The sequence below is a fragment of the Ranitomeya variabilis genome, chromosome 2, assembly GCF_051348905.1.
Source record: "Ranitomeya variabilis isolate aRanVar5 chromosome 2, aRanVar5.hap1, whole genome shotgun sequence".
In the NCBI taxonomy this organism is placed as follows: domain Eukaryota; kingdom Metazoa; phylum Chordata; class Amphibia; order Anura; family Dendrobatidae; genus Ranitomeya; species Ranitomeya variabilis.
This window is the reverse complement of record NC_135233.1, coordinates 346,091,225-346,112,022: the sequence shown is the minus strand read 5'-3', so window position 1 is coordinate 346,112,022 and position 20,798 is coordinate 346,091,225. Positions and strand designations below refer to the sequence as shown.

At 43.0% G+C, this 20,798-nt stretch overlaps 1 protein-coding gene across 1 annotated transcript in view; it reads left to right on the top strand.

The window, feature by feature from the left end:
- RSPH6A (radial spoke head 6 homolog A) overlaps window positions 1-20,798 on the top strand; it is a 56,980-nt gene that overhangs the window by 549 nt on the left and 35,633 nt on the right. The window lies entirely within an intron of this gene.

Sequence of the window (20,798 nt, the reverse complement as noted above, 5' to 3'; positions counted from 1 at the left end):
GTGGCATTATCAGACATTCATATGGAGCAGTTAGCAAAATACCGATTTTAAAAAATAAAAATCATCAACCATCAATTAATGTAAAGAATGGTGCCACTTCTACTTCTTTACATAATAGCCATAAAAACACAGAGTATTTAAAGGGGAACCCTACACATACAAAACAATTGTATAGCCAAGTAATCACAGGAGATGGATCTTTCAAAGAAGGGCAAAATTTTATCTGATGATGGGGGTGTTGATCTGCATCTGATTTCTCTAGCTGAAAAAAATTCCCCTTCTAACTCCTCATACAATACTAGAGATTACAATTTAGGGAAAGGGAAGTTTCCTAATATAGCTCCTTATTCTGCTAAATCTGTTAAAGAAACAGCAAATATCTCCAACACAGACAAATTTGTTTCCTACCAATCAGATGAATCCATTAACTCATCAGGACAGATGGAAAATGGTCATTTTGGGGAGTTTTATAGCGATTTAGATTCATCTGATTATAGAGGTAACTTTTTCAGATGATATGGCCCTTGATGACATCTATTCTTCAGAGTCATATTCTTCCTCAGAACACAAATCTAGTAGTGAAAACTCTGAATTTTATGAAAAATTTAAGCAAAAAACTAAACCAAATCAAATCAAACCAAATCAGAAAAAATTACAAGGACACTCTAACAACAACAACTCATTGATAAATTATATCCAAGCAACAGATGATAATCCAACAGAAAAATTTCTGATTAGCATATGTAAAGCCCTCCTAGTTTCAGTGAAAAATACTAATAGTGATGATGACTCAAAAATATCTGAAACTGATTTGGAATCTGAAGACTCTATACACTTAAACAATACCAAAGCGTCTGAGAGTTTCATTAAAGAGCTCTTTAAAGATATGTTATCATACATAGCTGTTAACACACACTCAAATTCTTATGGAGTTTCTGATAACTCCTTCTATAACTAAAAAAAATCTCTTCAGTCAAAAATCAAAGGTCCTCATATCCTAATGAGGACCAAAATCTTGCTACACTCTCTGATTCATTGAAAAATATCCAAAATGATATCAACTCTTTTAGAAAAATTCTAAACAATCTTGAAGACTTTAACCCCTTAGTGACAGAGCCAATTTGGTACTTAATGACCGAGCCAATTTTTACAATTCTGACCACTGTCACTTTATGAGGTTATAACTCTGGAACGCTTTAACGGATCCTGCTGATTCTGAGATTGTTTTTTCGTGACATGTTGTACTTCATGCTAGTGGTAACATTTCTTCGATATTACTTGCGATTATTTATGAAAAAAATGGAAATACGGTGAAAATTTTTAAAATTTTGCAATTTTCAAATTTTGTATTTTTATGCCCTTAAATCAGAGAGATATGTCACACAAAATAGTTAATAAATAACATTTCCGACATGTCTACTTTACATCAGCACAATTTTGGAAACAAATTTTTTTTTTGTTAGGGAGTTATAAGGGTTAAAATTTGACCAGCAATTTCTCATTTTTACAACACCATTTTTTTTTAGGGACCACATCACATTTGAAGTCATTTTGAGGGGTCTATATGATAGAAAATAACCAAGTGTGACACCATTCTAAAAACTGCACCCCTCAAGGTACTTAAAACCACATTCAAGAAGTTTATTAACCCTTTACGTGCTTCACAGGAACTCAAACAATGTGGAAGGAAAAAATGAACATTTAACTTTTTTTGCAACCATAACCACAACCAGAACCATATTTTTTTATTTTCACAAGTGTAAAAACAGAAATTTAACCATACATTTTGTTGTGCAATTTCTCCTGAATACGCTGATACCCCATATGTGGGGGTAAACCACTGTTTGGGCGCACCGCAGAGCTTGGAAGAGAAGGAGCGCCGTTTGACTTTTTCAATGCAGAATTGGCTGGAATTGAGATCGGATGCCATGTCACGTTTGGAGAGCCCCTGATGTGCCTAAACAGTGGAAACCCCCCACAAGTGACACCATTTTGGAAACTAGACCCCTTAAGGAACTTAACTAGATGTGTGGTGAGCACTTTGAGCCCCCAAGTGCTTCACAGAAGTTTATAACGTAGAGCCGTGAAAATAAAAAATCGCATTTGTTTACACAAAAATGATATTTTCGCCCACAAATTCTTATTTTCACAAGGGTAACAGGAGAAATTAGACCACAAAAGTTGTTGTGCAATCTCTCCTGAGTACGTCGATACCCCATATGTGGGGGTAAACCACTGTTTGGGCGCACCGCAGAGCTTGGAAGAGAAGGAGTGCCGTTTTACTTTTTCAATGTAGAATTGGCTGGAATTGAGATCGGACGCCATGTCATGTTTGGAGAGCCCCTGATGTGCCTAAACAGTGGAAACCCCCCACAAGTGACACCATTTTGGAAACTAGACCCCATAAGGAACTTAACTAGATGTGTGGTGAACACTTTGATCCCCCAGGTGCTTCACGGAAGTTTATAACGTAGAGCCGTGAAAATAAAAATGTCGCATTTTTTCTACAAAAATGATCTTTTTGCCCCCAAATTTTTATTTTCACAAGGGTAACAGGAGAAATTAGACAACAAATGTTGTTGTGCAACCTCTCCTGAGTACGTCTATACCCCATATGTGGGGGTAAACCACTGTTTGGGCGCACTGCAGAGCTTGGAAGAGAAGGAGTGCCGTTTTACTTTTTCAATGTAGAATTGGCTGGAATTGAGATCGGATGCCATGTCGCGTTTGGAGAGCCCCTGATGTGCCTAAACAGTGGAAACGCTCCACAAGTGACACCATTTTGGAAACTAGACCCCCCAAAGAGCTTATCTAGATGTGTGGTGAGCACTAGGAACCCCCAACTGCTTCACAGAAGTTTATAATGTAGAGCCATGAAAATAAAAAAAATCATTTTTTCCACAAAAATGATCTTTTCACCCCCAAATTTTTACTTTCACAAGGGTAACAGGAGAAATTGGACCCCAAAATTTATTGTGCAATTTATGCTGAGTAGGCTGATACCCCATATGTGGGGGATAAACCACTGTTTGGGCGCATGGCAGAGCTTGGAAGGGAAGGAGCGCCGTTTTGGAATGCAGACTTTGATAGAATGGTCGGCAGGCATTATGTTGCGTTTGCAGAGCCCCCGATGTACCTAAACAGTAGAAACCCCCCACAAGTGACCTCATTTTGGAAACTAGACGCCCCAAGGAACTTATCTAGATGTGTTGTGAGAACTTTGAATGCCCAAGTGCTTCACAGAAGTTTATAATGCAGAGTCGTGAAAACAAAAAAAAATATTTTTTTCACAAAAAAGATTTTTTTAGCCCCCCAATTTTTATTTTCACAAAGGTAACAAGAGAAATTGGACCCCAAATGTTGTTGTCCAATTTGTCCTGAGTACACTGATACCCCATGTGTGGGGGGACCACTGTTTAGGTGCATGGCTGAGCTCGGAAGGGAAGGAGTGCCGTTTTGGAATGCAGACTTTGATAGAATGGTCTGCGGGCGTTATGTTGCATTTGCAGAGCCCCAGATATACCTAAACAGTAGAGACCCCCCAGAAGTGACCCCATTTTGGAAACTAGACCCCCCAAGGAACTTATCTAGATGTGTGGTGAGAACTTTGAATGCCCAAGTGCTTCACAGAAGTTTATAATGCAGAGTCGTGAAAATAAAAAATATTTTTTTTTTCCACAAAAAAAGACTTTTTAGCCCCCAAGTTTTTATTTTCACAAGGGTATCAGGAGAAATTGGACCCCAAAAGTTGTTGTCCAATTTATCCCGAGTACGCTGATGCCCCATATGTGGGGGTAAACCACTGTTTGGGCGCACGGCAGAGCTCAGAATGTAGGGAGCACCATTTTACTTTTTGAGCACAAAATTGGCTGTGGCGTTTAGAGACCCCCTGATGTACCTAAACAGTGGAAACCCCCCAATTCTAACTCCAACCCTAACCCCAACACACCCCTAACCCTAATCCCAACCCGATCCATAATCCTAATCACAGCCCTAACCCCCAAAACACCCCTAACCCTAATCCCAAAGCTAACCATAACCCTAATCAAAACCCTAAACCCAACACCCCCCTAATCCTAATCTCAACCCTAACCTCAAAACCTAACCCTAATCCCAATACACCCCTATCCTTAATCCCAACCCTAGCCTTAACCCTAATCCCAAACCTAACCCTAATCCCAAATGTAACCCTAATGCCAACCCTAATCCAAATCCTAATCCCAACTCTAACCCTAACTTTAGCCCCAACCCTAGCCCTAACCCTAACTTTAGCCCAAACCCTAACTTTAGCCCTAAACCTAGCCCCAACCCTAACCCTAACTTTAGCCCCAACCCTAGCCCTAACCCTAGCTCTAACCCTAATCCTAGCTCTAACCCTAACCCAAGCCCTAACCCTAAGGCTATGTGCACATGTTGCGGATTTTGCTGCGGATCCGCAGCGTTTCCGCAGCTGTGGGTCCGCAGCAGTTTCCCATGAGTTTACAGTACAATGTAAACCTATGGGAAACATAAAACGCTGTGCCCATGCTGCGGAAAAAACCACACGGAAACGCAGCGGTTTACATTCCGCAGCATGTCAATTCTTTCTGCTGATTCCGCAGCGGTTTTACACCTGCTCCATAATAGAAAACCGCAGGTGTAAAACCGCAGTGGAATCCGCACAAAAACCGCGGTACATCCGCGATAAATCCGCAGGAAAAATGCAGCGTTTTGGTCCTGCGGATTTATCAAATCCGCTGCGGAAAAATCCACAGAGAACCATTCTATGTGTGCACATATCCTAACCCTACCCCTAACCCTACCCCTAACCCTAACCCTACCCCTAACCCTAACCCTATTTGGAAAATAGAAATTCATACATTTTTTTTATTTTATTATTTTTTTCTTACTAAGGGGGTGATAAAGGGGGGGGGTTATTTACAATTTTTTTTATTTTGATCACTGTGATAGGATCTCACAGTGACCAAAATAAAAAAAGAGGAAGAATTTTCTTCTGCCGGCCGGCAGATCATGGCGGGCGTACTGCGCATGCGCCCGCCATTTTCTTACCGGAGCAAGAAGCCGGCGGCCAGCAGAAGAAGCAGGAGGACCCAGGGACACCGGTAAGTATAACAGGGTCCCCGAATCCCCCTATTTCTCTGTCCTCTGATGTGCGATCACATCAGAGGACAGAGAATGACATCGCTTTTTTTTTTTTTTGCGGTCGCCGGTATACAGTTAATTACCAGCGATCGCAAAACAGGGGTCGGTAAAAACCGACCCCGATCATGTTCTTTGGGGTCTCGGCTATCCCCGGCAGCCGAGACCCCAAAGAACATCCGGATGCCGGGCGGCGGGCGCACTGCGCATGCGTCCGCCATTATTTCCCTGGAAAAAGATGGCGGCGCCCATCGGGAGCCACGAGGAGCACCGGGGGAGGTAGGTGAGTATTGGGGGGCTATCGGGGACCACATTTCTCTGTCCTCTGATGTGCGATCACATCGGAGGACAGAGAAATTAAATGGCAAATCGCGTTTTTTGTTTTTTTTTTGCAACTCGGGGGTCGGTAAAAAACCCCCGAATCATGTTCTCTGGGGTCTCGGCTACCCTCGGCAACCGAGACCCCAGAGAAAATCCGACTCTGGGGGGCGCTATTCACTTTTTCCACAACGCCGTTAATTAACGGCGCTGTGGTTTAAGTACCCTTAGCGGCCGCCATTAAAAGGCGTATCGGCGGTCGTTAAGGGGTTAAAAAGAAAAATAATGTAAAAATTAGAGGGATTCCAAAGTCGGTCCAGAACTCCCAACTAAAAGATTACATCTCTTCATTAATTTCTTATCTACTTCCTAACGCCAAAGAGGAAAATTTAATTGAAAAGGCCTTTAGAGTACGCAGTCCATCTGCTCTTCCACCTGATGTCGAAACAGATGTCATTGTCTCCTTCTACCCCAATTGGGTTAGAAATGCTTTACTAAATATACCAAAAGAGCCGAAATTCCTTTCTTCTCCATATAACCACTTGGTCTTTTTCAAAGACCTATCTAAAGAAACATTACAAAAGCGAAAATTATTTCAGTCCACAACCTGTGAACTCCAAAAAGCTGGAATACCTTACAATTGGTCTCAGATCTCAACGCTAAAAATTAAATTTTCATCCAAATTGATCGATATTTCATCTCTGGCGGAGGGAGCTGACTTCCTGATAGATGCAGGCATAATATCTTCCATGGACTCCCACGGACTCCTCTCTTAAGGTACCTTCACACTAAACAACTTTCCAATGAGAACGACAACAATCCGTGATGTTGCAGCGTCCTGGATAGCGATCTCGTTGTGTTTGACACGCAGCAGTGATCTGGATCCTGCTGTGATATCGCTGGTCGGAGCTAGAAGTCCAGAACTTTATTTGGTCGTCAGATCGGCGTGTATCGTCGTGTTTGACAGCAAAAGCAACGATGCCTGCAATGTTTCTTCATGGAGCGAACTGGAGCAAACAACCAGCGAGAACGATAAGTACGTCACTGGATCGCTCCTGCATCGTTCTGCTTTTGCCGGTGTCTGACGTCTCTTAGCGACCTAACAGCGACGCTGCAGCAATTGGCTCGTTGTCTATATCGCTGCAGCGTCACTTAATGTGACGGTACCTTAAGTCCAAATCTGATCTTCGTCCCAAATGAAGAAATACTACAAACAAACAACACCTAATTGAACATAATGACTCTATTATTTGAACGCCCAGAAAGACTTTTCTTCATTTATTCCTCAATTGTAGCCTGTTTTTGAACCGTACTTTGCCCCCACAAGGTCATAGGAACACATAAAGGTGATTCCAGACATCCCAGGACGTATTTGTTTTTCCTTTTGAACCATATTTGACTTTTGAGTAAGCGACAGTTGTCCTGGTTCTATTTGAGTAAGCTACAGTATGTTAAACTATGGAAGTCCTTTATTTTCTTTCCCCTTTCTTTCCCTATTATCCCATGTATCCTATTTTTCCAGCACCCTTTACACTTACCTTAGTTAAATTTGTAAAACCAATAAAAATTTGTTGGAAAAACAAGTCCTCCTGACAAAGTTTATCAAGGAGTGTTGAGCTTCCTACGCACTAACCAGCCTCCACCCCACCTGTTGTCCTAACCCAGGCCCACCCCTCTACCTTACGTTCGAAGTCTCTTCGCGAATCTTTGGTGTTTGACCATCGGTGGGCGTCTTCTAGGCAGGGCAATTTTTAGACAAAGTGGGACCCCAAATGTTAACATGTTGGATTACCACATAGAAATATTGTTATATCGACCAAAAAGACAATAAAACGGCACTGTCTGAACAAAGCCAAGGCCGCTTCACTCCTGGAGCCAGGTGTTAACCAACAGTCATTACACTGCCAGCCACATATGCTCAGATCGGGTGCTCTTCAGAATGAAGCAGACAATTCCAATAGTACAGGCAAGAAAAAAGAAGGCACTCACTGATCTAAAAGTTGGCAATCTTTATTCAATCTTCATATAAAAACTTCATGGCCAGGGGAGTGAGGAAAGGAGCTCATGCGAGCAGGAGCAAACGACGGCCGTTTCGCGCTGTGCTTGCGCTTCTACGGGTTAGCATTATATTGTTGAATTTACATGCGCTGAGTTCAGGCCATTAAATGACCGTGAGCAACAATATTGAAGTTGTTCGACGCTTGTTTCCCAGCCTCTTTACACCGTCTATCTCATTAGCAGCATATCTGTAGTTTTCACTGGGATATAGTATAATGCATGCTCCATAGTCCCCCAGATTGTATAATGGGCCCAATAGTCCCCCACATAGTATAATGTGCCCCATAGTCCTCCATATAGTATAATGTACTCCCTAAAGACCTCTATATAGTATAGTGCACTCCCCATAGTCATGCATATAGTAAAATGCACTCTCCATAGTCCTCAATGAAGTACAACGCAGCCCCCAGAGAATACAATGCAGCCCCCACAGAGTGCAATGCAGCCCCCATAGAATACAATGTAGTCCCCAGAGTACAACACAGCCCACAGAGTACAACGCAGCCCCCATAGAGTACAACGCAGCCCTCCACAGAGTACAATGCAGTCTCAAACAGTATAATGCAGCCCCCATAGAGTATAATGCAGCCCCATATACAGTGCCTACAAGTAGTATTCAACCCCCTGCAGATTTAGCAGGTTTACACATTTGGAATTAACTTGGCATTGTGACATTTGGACTGTAGATCAGCCTGGAAGTGTGAAATGCACTGCAGCAAAAAAGAATGTTATTTCTTTGCTTATTTTTTTTTTAAATTGGGAAAAGTTTTTTCAGAGGGTCATTTATTATTCAACCCCTCAACCCACCAGAATTCTGTTTGGTTCCCCTAAAGTATTAAGAAGTAGTTCAGGCACAAAGAACAATGAGCTTCACATGTTTGGATTAATTATCTCTTTTTCCAGCCTTTTCTGACTATTTAAGACCCTCCCCAAACTTGGGAACAGCACTCAAACATGGTCAACATGGGAAAGACAAAGGAGCATTCCAAGGCCATCAGAGACAAGATCGTGGAGGGTCACAAGGCTGGCAAGGGGTACAAAACCCTTTCCAAGGAGTTGGGCCTACCTGTCTCCACTGTTGGGAGCATCATCCGGAAGTGGAAGGCTTATGGAGCTACTGTTAGCCTTCCACGGCCTGGACAGCCTTTGAAAGTTTCCTCCCGTGCCGAGGCCAGGTTTGTCCGAAGAGTCAAGGCTAACTCAAGGACAACAAGGAAGGAGCTCCGGGAAGATCTCATGGCAGTGGGGACATTGGCTTCAGTCAATACCATAAGTAACGTACTCCACCGCAATGGTCTCCGTTCCAGACGAGCCCGTAAGGTACATTTACTTTCAAAGCGTCATGTCAAGGCTCGTCTACAGTTTGCTCATGATCACTTGGAGGACTCTGAGACTGACTGGTTCAAGGTTCTCTGGTCTGATGAGACCAAGATCGAGATCTTTGGTGCCAACCACACACGTGACGTTTGGAGACTGGATGGCACTGCATACGACCCCAAGAATACCATCCCTACAGTCAAGCATGGTGGTGGCAGCATCATGCTGTGGGGCTGTTTCTCAGCCAAGGGGCCTGGCCATCTGGTCCGCATCCATGGGAAGATGGATAGCACAGCCTACCTGGAGATTTTTGGCCAAGAACCTCCGCTCCTCCATCAAGGATCTTAAGATGGGTCGTCATTTCATCTTCCAACAAGACAACGACCCAAAGCACACAGCCAAGAAAACCAAGGCCTGGTTCAAGAGGCAAAAAATTAAGGTTGCAGTCAGTCTCCTGACCTTAACCCAATTGAAAACTTGTGGAAGGAGCTCAAGATTAAAGTCCACATGAGACACCCAAAGAACCTAGATAACTTGGAGAAGATCTGCATGGAGGAGTGGGCCAAGATAACTCCAGAGACCTGTGCCGGCCTGATCAGGTCTTATAAAAGACGATTATTAGCTGTAATTGCAAACAAAGGTTATTCCACAAAATATTAAACCTAGGGGTTGAATAATAATTGACCCACACTTTTATGTTTAAAATTTATAAAAATTTAACTGAGCAACAAAACTTTTTGGTTTGTAAGATTTATGCATCTGTTAATAAATCCTGCTCTTGTTTGAAGTTTGAAGGCTCTAACTTATTTGCATCTTATTAAACCTGCTAAATCTGCAGGGGGTTGAATACTACTTTTAGGCACTGTAGTATAATGCACACCCCATAGTACTCCAGTATTATGGCCATCACATACTCACTGATTTAAAAATAAATACATATTAACCTCTCCTTGTTCCCCAGCTGCCCCAGTCTCTGTAGTGTGTTTATTCAGCAGCTCCACTGCTCGGCACAGCGTGGTGCGTGATGAAGTGATGTCATCAAGCCTGCAGCGTCAGAAGCAAAAGGGGGAAATGATGGGAGAGGGAACGTCACCTGACGCTCTCTCCATCATTGATTACAACTGTATCTGCATCTATGGTAATAACAAGCACCCAATAATAATGAAAAATAGCAAGTGTGCACAACTCTGGAGAACTATATTTTAAATTAACAACAAAAAGCAAAGAGTATATGTGCAATAAAAATTATATTTTTATTGAAAATTTGATTTTAAAAGCGAGATAAAACATGCATAAAAATATCAGAGGGTGCAATGCCAAATGTTAGTAACAGGAGACCCTACTTAATATTCAACCGTAGTAATACCTATAGCAAGTCTGTACAAACATATGAATGTTAAAATAGACTTAAAGTCTTTGTTGCTAAGGTGCATAAAATGTAAGGTTCTGCTATAAAGCGTGCATACACAGTAAACAAAGGAAATAAAGAAAAGTAAACGGCATAATTGAGGAGCTCCCGCCGCCCCAACGCACGTTTCATGTAGTCACTTCCTCAGGAAGTCTCACGCCTGTTGCGTCAATGGGATATACTCAGTGTGATTCAGGGCCTTTTGTATCGTGTGATATACTTACCGTTGGAGTTGCAGCACCTCCATCAGGTTGTGATTCCCATGTCATTAGGTCCAGGAGCTGCTCGTGAGGCCCATGAGAGAGGGCCTCATTTTGGGAGTGAAAAGACTCGTAAGCGGTTGCGGGGAATAATTTACTGCCCAGTTCTGGAAAAGATGATAATTGATGCGTGCTAAAAATGCCAAGAATGTGGGTTGAGCAAGAGTCTGGAACAGAGAGCTCCTGTTCAGACCATCCAGACATCCGCTCTGCTGGAAATACTCATGATAGACTATGTGCAAATAGGGTACTCCTGTTCTGTACACTCAAATTGTTTAGTGGTGACTGATCATTTCACTAAATATGCAGTGGCGGTACCTACCAGAGACCAGACCACAGAATCAACCCCTGAGGCGGTATGTCATCACTTCATTCAAGTGTTTCGGTGTCCACGGCAGATTTATTCTGATCAGGGAGCGTGCTTCCAGGGTTCCATGATGAAGGAACTGTATCACCTGTTTGGTATTGAGTGGCCTAGGACAACGCCCTATCATCTACAAGGCAATGTTGCGAGTGAAGGATTCAACTGCACCCTCCTGCAAATGATGCGAACACTGGAGACTAAGCAAAAAGTGCACTGGCCTGAGTATCTGCCTGAACTGATGTGAGCCTACAATAATCGAGTGCACATCATGACCAGGTACTCGCTCCACATGTTGATGTTCGAGAGGGCAGGTAGGGAAATTGAAGACCTGCACATGGCTGATCCTCATCGGACCACTGCCGCGTAGGCCTTGCGGATAATCGGTGCTTGGCCATCGGCAGGCGTCTCCTAGGCCTGGGGCGGAGGGGACTGGGTCTCGATTCTCAAAGGGCATCATCTGGGCTCGAGGACTTGACTGGCGTGGAGCGAAGGTTTTGGTCTTAATCGGCGCACCCTGGACTCTGGGTTTTGACCGGCGTAAGTCAGAGGATTTCTGGGTTTTGACCTGCATAGTTGGGTCTCTGGGTGTCACTGAACGTCATCTGGACCTTGGCGGTGCACTCTTTCCGCTGCGGCCTGGCATACTGGCTTCAGCGTTTTCTCTAGTCCACGTCTGCACTGCTCCTCTTCTGGGCGTCAAATTCCCCTGCGGTTTGGCAGGACGTTTATATTCAGAAACTCTGTCACACAAGGGACCTGACTAGGTCCCGCACGAGAATTGGCTCCCCCTGCAATTCTTCTGGTGCCAGTTGCTTCCACCTGGTTTTGTCCAGCCAGCTGATAACAGTATATCCTCACTAATGTCACATCATGCAGGGGCTCTTCAGAGGCACCATCACTTCCTCTTACACTGCTGCACAATAAATTTGGAGCCAATCAAATATCTCCCTGATGGTATTGCATGATGGATAACTATATGCTTGTATTTGAGGAAGCAGTGGTTGGCCAAGGTAACAGTGCAGCAGATGAAAGACACATCATTTACTTCCCTTCGATATCGGAAGATGTCCAGCAGTGTTGTCAACTCAGAACTGGCAGCAAAAAGTGGGACCCAGCCACACCCATCTACCATTGTGAGAAGTCTGTCCGGAAGTGATCTTTATGGTAGAATTATGACTAAAAACCTTACTCCCTACATGGAAAAAATGCAAAGTGAGTCATTAGGACAGCGATGCAAATAAATGGCAGCAGGCGTTCTGGACTGAGGAGTAAAAAAATGAAATATTTGATGGTAACAGAAGGAAGCAAATGGAGTTGGGAATTTGGCAATGATTAATGTTGTCCTTAATGTGGAATTCGAAATCCATGAAATACGTCATGAAATCAATATGATAGTGAACAGTTATGATAATGGACATGTAAAATAGATCAGTTGTAGTTTCACTTGAAACCTCATCTGGGGGTGGCATTGTCCTGGTCACAGATTTTCCTTAAATTCAGCTCTTAATGATAGAAAAACAGAAAGCTGTGCCTCTGTTAATACGTATATTAAACACTGCATGCACCGAAAAAGTCCACCTAAGCATTGGGACACCATATATAGATATAGACACAAGGCCACATGCACATGGCTGCAGTGCACATTGTCACATAAAGAGCCATGATGGCACTGAGTCACGTTAGAGCTACATGTTGACTTGTCGCACTGTGACACCACACTTAATGAACCCCTATAGTGTCGCATTGTGACCCATGATTGCAACAAAGAATAGCAAATATTTGCTGTGAAGAATATGGGGGGATTAAATAGCAGTTTACAATCCTCCTTCAGCATGTGTAGCTGTAACAGGACACCTGGCTTAGCAGGCGGTCCAACCTCACCAACTCCACAATAAAAACTCACTCCCCGACCAGCCTAGCTAGTATCCACAAGGGGGTCATCCTGTGTAACTGCTTCATCCAGTCAGGTAGGATTTCATAAGGAGATTTAAGGAGAATATGGAGTGATCGTACTTCCTAGCTGTACACCGGTTACATTTTTGAGATCTCGGGAATGGGACGAACATCTTCCAGGGTATCAATCCATTCTAGCACCCGAGGGTGGGGGGTAAAGCAGAGCAGCCAGTAGATGCCAGGTAGCAAAGTTGTGTTTGGTCACCAAGCATAACAGCGGCCTGGACGGATCCGATGGTGCTAGAAACACTGCCTTGTGACCTTCCGATGGGAAGTTATGATCCTTCATAGGTTTTGACAGTTTTAGCTACAAAACGCCCAGGGGAGGGGGATAAGGACAAATGAGTCCCCTGCCAGGGCCGTGTGATAGTCGGTACCGGGTCCAGTACTTAAAGGGGTTGTCACGGTGGCTGTGACCTTGTTGGTGGCCCTGTGTGCCCAATTAAAAGGGGGAAAGGTCTTTAACCCCTTCACCCCGAAGCCTGTTTTCAACTTCCTGACCAGGCCATTTTTTTCAATTCTGAACACTCTCACTTTATGAGGTCATAACTCTGAAACGCTTCAACGGATCCTGGTGATTCTGAGATTGTTTTCTCGTGACATATTGTACTTTATGATAGTGGTAAAATTTCGTCAGTTTGACTTGCGTTTATTTGTAAATTTTGCAATTTTTAAACTTTTAGTTTTTATGCCCTTAAATTAGAGAGTCATATCATACAAAATAGTTAATAAATAACATTACCCACATGTCTGCTTTACATTAGCACACTTTTGGAAACATAATTTTTTTTGCTAGGAATTTATAAGGGTTAAAAGTTGACCAGCGATTTCTCATTTTTACAACAAAATTTGCAGAACCATTTTTTTTAGGGACCACCTCACACTTGAAGTCACTTTGAGGGGTCTATATGACAGAAAGTGCCCAAAAGTGACACCATTCTAAAAACTACAACCCTCAAGGTACTCAAAACCACATTCAAAATGTTTATTAACTCTTCAGGTGCATCACAATTTTTGGAATGTTTAAAAAAAATTGAACATTTAACTTTTGTTCACAAAATTTTTACTTCAGATCCAATTTGTTTTATTTTACCAAGGTTAACGGGAGAAATTGGACCACAAAAGTCATTGTACAATTTTTCCTGAGTACGCCGATACCCCATATATGGGGGTAAACCACTGTTTGGGCAAATGGCAGCGCTCAGAAGGGAAGGAGCGCCATTTGACTTTTCAATGCAAAATTTGCGGGAATTGAGATCGGACACCATGTCGCGTTTGGAGAGCCCCTGATGTGCCTAAACAGTGGAAACCCCCACAAGTGACACCATTTTGGAAAGTAGACCCCCAAAGGAACTAATCTAGATGTGTGGTGAGCACTTTGAACCCCCAAGTGCTTCACAGAAGTTTATAATGTAGAGCCATAAAAAATATATTTTTTTTTAACAAAAAATGATCTTTTCACCCCAAATTTTTTATTTTCCCAAAGGTAACAGGACAAATTGGGCAACAAAAGTTGTTGTGCAATTTGTCCTGAGTACGCTGATACCCTGTGTGTGTGGGTAAACCACTGTTTGGGCACATGGGCACATGGCAGAGCTCGGAAGGGAAGGAGCGCCGTTTGACTTTTCAATGCAAAATTGGCTGGAATTGAGATCGGACACCATGTCGCGTTTGGAGAGCCCTTGATGTGCCCAAACAGTGGAAACCCCCCACAAGTGACACCATTTTGGAAAGTAGACCCCCTAAGGAACTAATCTAGATGTGTGGTGAGCACTTTGAACCCCCAAGTACTTCACAGAAGTTTATAATGTTGAGCCGTAAAAAAAAAAATCATATTTTTTTTCACAAAAATGATCTTTTTGCCCCCAATTTTTTTATTTTCCCAAGGGTAACAGGACAAATTGGACCACAAAAGTTGTTGTGCAATCAATTTGTACTGAGTACGCTGATACCCCATATATGGGGGTAAACCACTGTTTGGGCGCATGGCAGAGCTCGGAAGGGAAGGAGTGCCATTTGACTTTTCAATGAAAAATTGGCTGGAATTGAGATCGGAACCCATGTCGCGTTTGGAGAGTCCCTGATGTGCCTAAACAGTGGAAACCCCCCACAAGTGACCCCATTTTGGAAAGAAGACCCCCTAAGGAACTTATCTGGATGTGTATTGAGCACTTTGAACCCCCAATTGTTTCACTAAAGTTTAGAATGTAGAACCCTGAAAATTAAAAAATATTTTTTTTTCCCACAAAATGATCTTCTAGCCCGCAATTTTTTATTTTCCCAAGGGTAACAGGAGAAATTGGACCCCAAAAGTTGTTGTCCAATTGGTCCTGAGTACGCTGATACCCCATATGTGGGGGGAACCACCGCTTGGGCGCATGGCAGAGCTCGGAAGGGAAGGAGCGCTGTTTTGGAATGCAGACTTTGATGGAATGGTCTGCAGGTGTCAAGTTGCGTTTGCAGAGCCCCTGATGTACCTAAACAGTAGAAACTCCCACAAGTGACCCCATATTGGAACCTAGACCCCCCAAGGAACTTATCTAGATGTGTTGTAAGAACTTTGAACCCCAAGTGTTTCGCTAAAGTTTATAACGCAGTGCCGTGAAGATAAAAAATATATTTTCTTCCACAAAAATGATATTTTAGCCCCAAAACGTTTATTTTTCCAAGGGTAATAGGACAAATTGGACCACAAAAGTTGTTGTCCAATTTGTCCTGAGTATGCTGATACCCCATATGTGGGGGGGAACCACTGTTTGGGCGCATGGCAGAGCTCGGAAGGGAAGGAGTGCCATTTGGAATGCAGACTTAGATGGATTGGTCTGCAGGCATCACGTTGCATTTGCAGAGCCCCTGGTGTACCTAAACAGTAGAAACCCCCCACAAGTGACCCCATATTGGAAACTAGACCCCCCAAGGAACTTATCTAGATGTGTTGTGAGAACTTTGAACCCCCAAGTGTTTCACTACAGTTTATAACACAGGGTCTTCTCTCCGGCTGTACCTCTCCTCCTCACCCCTTTCTTTGGTAAGCCCCTTTTTTACTGTAAGGATGTCATAGACAGCTAATGTACTTCCCCTCATGCGGATACACGTACATTTGATTTCTGGATATATTTCCGTTACATGGGCTTATTCATTCTATACCTTATGTGGGGTGTGTGCTGTGCCTTTTCCCCCTTGGGGCAATTATTTAGTACTGTTGGAATGCATTAGGGTGGTAGCTTCTCCATCTGTTTTGCATTGGAATAGAAATATTACGATGTACTACTGATAGTAATTTTAATATTTGTATTAATTAAGATTTTGTTTATATATATCTACACTCACCGGCCACTTTATTAGGTACACCATGCTAGTAACGGGTTGGACCCCCTTTTGCCTTCAGAACTGCCTCAATTCTTCGTGGCATAGATTCAACAAGGTGCTGGAAGCATTCCTCAGAGATTTTGGTCCATATTGACATGATGGCATCACACAGTTGCCGCAGATTTGTCGGCTGCACATCCCAAAGATGCTCCATACAAGGCAGGATGGATCCATGCTTTCATGTTGTTTACGCCAAATTCTGACCCTACCATCCGAACTTCGCAGCAGAAATCGAGACTCATCAGACCAAGCAACGTTTTTCCAATCTTCTACTGTCCAATTTCGATGAGCTTGTACAAATTGTAGCCTCAGTTTCCTGTTCTTAGCTGAAAGGAGTGGTACCCGGTGTGGTCTTCTGCTGCTGTAGCCCATCTGCCTCAAAGTTCGACGCACTGTGCGTTCAGAGATGCTCTTAGGCCTACCTTGGTTGTAACGGGTGGCGATTTGAGTCACTGTTGCCTTTCTATCAGCTCGAACCAGTCTGCCCATTCTCCTCTGACCTCTGGCATCAACAAGGCATTTCCGCCCACAGAACTGCCGCTCACTGGATTTTTTTTCTTTTTCGGACCATTCTCTGTAAACCCTAGAGATGGTTGTGCGTGAAAATCCCAGTAGATCAGCAGTTTCTGAAATACTCAGACCAGCCCTTCTGGCACCAACAACCATGCCACGTTCAAAGGCACTCAAATCACCTTTCTTCCCCATACTGATGCTCGGTTTGAACTGCAGGAGATTGTCTTGACCATGTCTACATGCCTAAATGCACTGAGTTGCCGCCATGTGATTGGCTGATTAGAAATTAAGTGTTAACAAGAAGTTGGACAGGTGTACCTAATAAAGTGGCCAGTGAGTGTATATTGTATGCTCTTTGTTCTCTTTGTTCTATAAGTTTATAACACAGAGCTGTGAAAATAAAAAATCTTTTTTTTTCCACAAAAATTATTTTTTAGCCCCCGGTTTTGTATTTTCCCAAGGGTAACAGGAGAAATTGGACCCCAAAAGTTGTCCAATATGTCCTGAGTACACTGATACCCCATATGTTGGGGTAAACCCCTGTTTGGGCGCACGGGAGAGCTTGGAAGGGAAGCAGCACTATTTTACTTTTTCAACGCAGAATTGGCTGGATTTGAGATCGGACGCCATGTCGCGTTTGGAGAGCCCCTGATGTGCCTAAACAGTGGAAACCCCCCAATTCTAACTGAAACCCTAACCCAAACACACCCCTAACCCTAATCCCAACCATAACCCTAACCACACCCTTAACTCTAATCCCGAACCCTAATCCCAACCGTAAATGTAATCCAAACCCTAACTTTAGCCCAAACCCTAACCCTAACTTTAGCCCCAACCCTAACCCTAACTTTAGCCCCAACCCTAACCTCAACCCTAACCCCAACCTTAACCCCAACCCTAACTTTACCCACAACCCTAACCCTAACTTTAGCCCCAACCCTAACCCTAACCCTAACTTTAGCCCCAACCCAAACCCTAACCCTAACTTTAGCCCTAATCCTAACCCTAATGGGAAAATGGAAATAAATACATTTTTTTACCCCTTCATAACCCAGCCTATTTTGACCTTAATGACCTGGCCGTTTTTTGCAATTCTGACCAGTGTCCCTTTATGAGGTAATAACTCAGGAACGCTTCAATGGATCCTAGCGGTTCTGAGAATGTTTTTTTCGTGACATATTGGGCTTCATGTTAGTGGTAAATTTAGGTCGATAATTTTTGCATTTATTTGTGAAAAAAATTGAAATTTAGCGAAAAATTAGAAAATTTTGCAATTTTCAAATTTTGAATTTTTATTCTATTAAACGAGAGAGATATGTGACACAAAATAGTTAATAAATAACATTACCCACATGTTTACTTTACATCAGCACAATTTTGGAAACAAAATTTTTTTTTGCTAGGAAGTTATAAGGGTTAAAATTTGACCATCGATTTCTCATTTTTACAACGAAATTTACAAAACCATTTTTTTTAGGGACCACCTCACCTTTGAAGTCAGTTTGAAGGGTCTATATGGCTGAAAATACCCAAAAGTGACACCATTCTAAAAACTGCACCCCTCAAGGTGCTCAAAACCACATTCAAAAAGTTTATTAACATTAACCCTTCAGGTGCTTCACAGCAGCAGAAGCAACATGGAAGGAAAAAATGAACATTTAACTTTTTAAAATGATCTTTTAGCAACAATTTTTTTATTTTCCCAAGGGTAAAAAGAGAAGCTGGAACCCAAAAGTTATTGTACAATATATCCTGAGTACGCCGATACCCCATATGGGGGGGACCACTGTTTGGGCGCACAACAGGGCTCGGAAGGGAAGGAGCGCCATTTGACTTTTTCAATGAAAAATTGGCTCCAATCTTTAGCGGACACCATGTCGCGTTTGGAGAGCCCCTGTGTGCCTAAACATTGGAGCTCCCCCACAAGTGACCCCATTTTGGAACCTAGACCCCCCAAGGAGCTTATCTAGATGCATAGTGAGCACTTTGTACCCCCAGGTGATTCACAAATTAATCCGTAAAAATGAAAAAGTACTTTTTTTCAGAAAAAAAATTTTTAGCCACAATTTTTTCATTTTCACATGGGCAACAGGATAAAATTGATCCCAAAATGTGTTGGGCAATTTCTCCAGAGTACACTGATACCTCATATGTGGTCACAAACCACTGTTTGTGCACACGGCAAGGCTCGGAAGGGAAGGAGCGCCATTTGACTTTTGAATGAAAAATTAGCTCCAATCGTTAGCGGACACCATGTCGCGTTTGGAGAGCCCCTGTGTACCTAAAGATTGGAGCTCCCCCACAAGTGCCCCCATTTTGGAAACTAGACCCCTCAAGGAACTTATCTAGATGCATAGTGAGCACTTTGAACCCCCAGGTGCTTCACAAATTGATCCGTAAAAATGAAAAAGTACTTTTTTTTCACAAAATATTTCTTTTAGCCTCAATTCGTTTATTTCCACATGGGCAACATGATAAAATGGATCCCAAAATGTATTGGGCAATTTCTTCTGAGTGCATTGATACCTCAAATGTGGGGGTAAACCACTGTTTGGGCACACGGCAGGGCTTGGAAGGGATGGAGCGCCATTTGACTTTTCGAATGAAAAATTAGCTCCAATCGTTAGCGGACACCATGCCGTGTTTGGAGAGCCTCTGTGTGCCTAAACATTGGAGCTCCCCCACAAGTGACCCCATTTTGGAAACTAGACCTCCCATGGAACTAATCTAGATGTGTGGTGACCACTTTAAACCCCCAAGTGCTTCACAGAAGTTTACAATGCAGAGCCGTGAAATAAAAAAATCATTTTTCTTTCCTCAAAAATTATGTTTCAGCAAGCAATTTTTTTATTTTCACAAGGATAACAGGAGAAATTAGACCCCAATAGTTGCTGCCCAGTTTGTCCTGAGTATGCTGGTACCCCACATGTGGGGGTAAACCACTGTTTGGGCACACGTCGGGGCTCAGAAGGGAAGTAGTGACGTTTTGAAATGCAGACTTTGATGGAATGGTCTGCGGGCGTGACGTTGCGTTTGCAGAGCCCCTGATGTGCCTAAACAGTAGAAACCCCCCACAAGTGACCCCATTTTGGAAACTAGACCCCCCAAGGTACTTATCTAGACATGTGGTGAGCACTTTGAACCCCCAAGTGCTTCACAGAAGTTTACAATGCAGAGCCGTGAAAATAAAAAATCATTTTTCTTTCCTCAAAAATTATGTTTTAGTAAGTATTTTTTTATTTTCACAAGGGTAACAGGAGAAGTGGACCCCAATATTTGTTGCCCTTTTTGTCCTGAGTACGCTGATACCCAATATGTTGGGGTAAACCACTGCTTGGGCACACGTCGGTGCTCGGAAGGGAAGTAGTGACGTTTAGAAATGCAGACTTTGATGGAATGGTCTGCGGGCATCACGTTGGGTTTGCAGAGCCCCTGATCTGCCTAAACAGTAGAAACCCCCCCACAAGTGACCCCATTTTGGAAACTAGACCCCCCAAGGAACTAATCCAGATGTGTGGAGAGCACTTGGAACCCCCAAGTGCTTCACAGAAGTTTACAATGCAGAGCCGTGAAAATAAAAAATAATTTTTCTTTCCTCAAAAATTATGTTTTAGTAAGTAATTTTTTATTTTCACAAGGGTAACAGGAGAAATGGACCCCAATATTTGTTGCCCTTTTTGTCCTGAGTATGCTGATACCCAATATGTGGGGGTAAACCACTGCTTGGGCACACGTCGGGGCTCGGAAGGGAAGTAGTGACGTTTAGAAATGCAGACTTTGATGGAATGGTCTGGGGGCATCATGTTGGGTTTGCAGAGCCCCTGATCTGCCTAAACAGTAGAAACCCCCCCACAAGTGACCCCATTTTGGAAACTAGACCCCCCAAGGAACTAATCCATATGTGTGGAGAGCACTTGGAACCCCCAAGTGCTTCACAGAAGTTTATAACGCAGAGCCATGAAAATAAAAAATCATTTTTCTTTCCTCAAAAATTATGTTTCAGCAAGCAATTTTTTATTTTCGCAAGGGTAACAGGAGAAAGTGGACCCCAATAGTTGTTGCCCAGTTTGTCCTGAGTATGCTGGTACCCCATATGTGA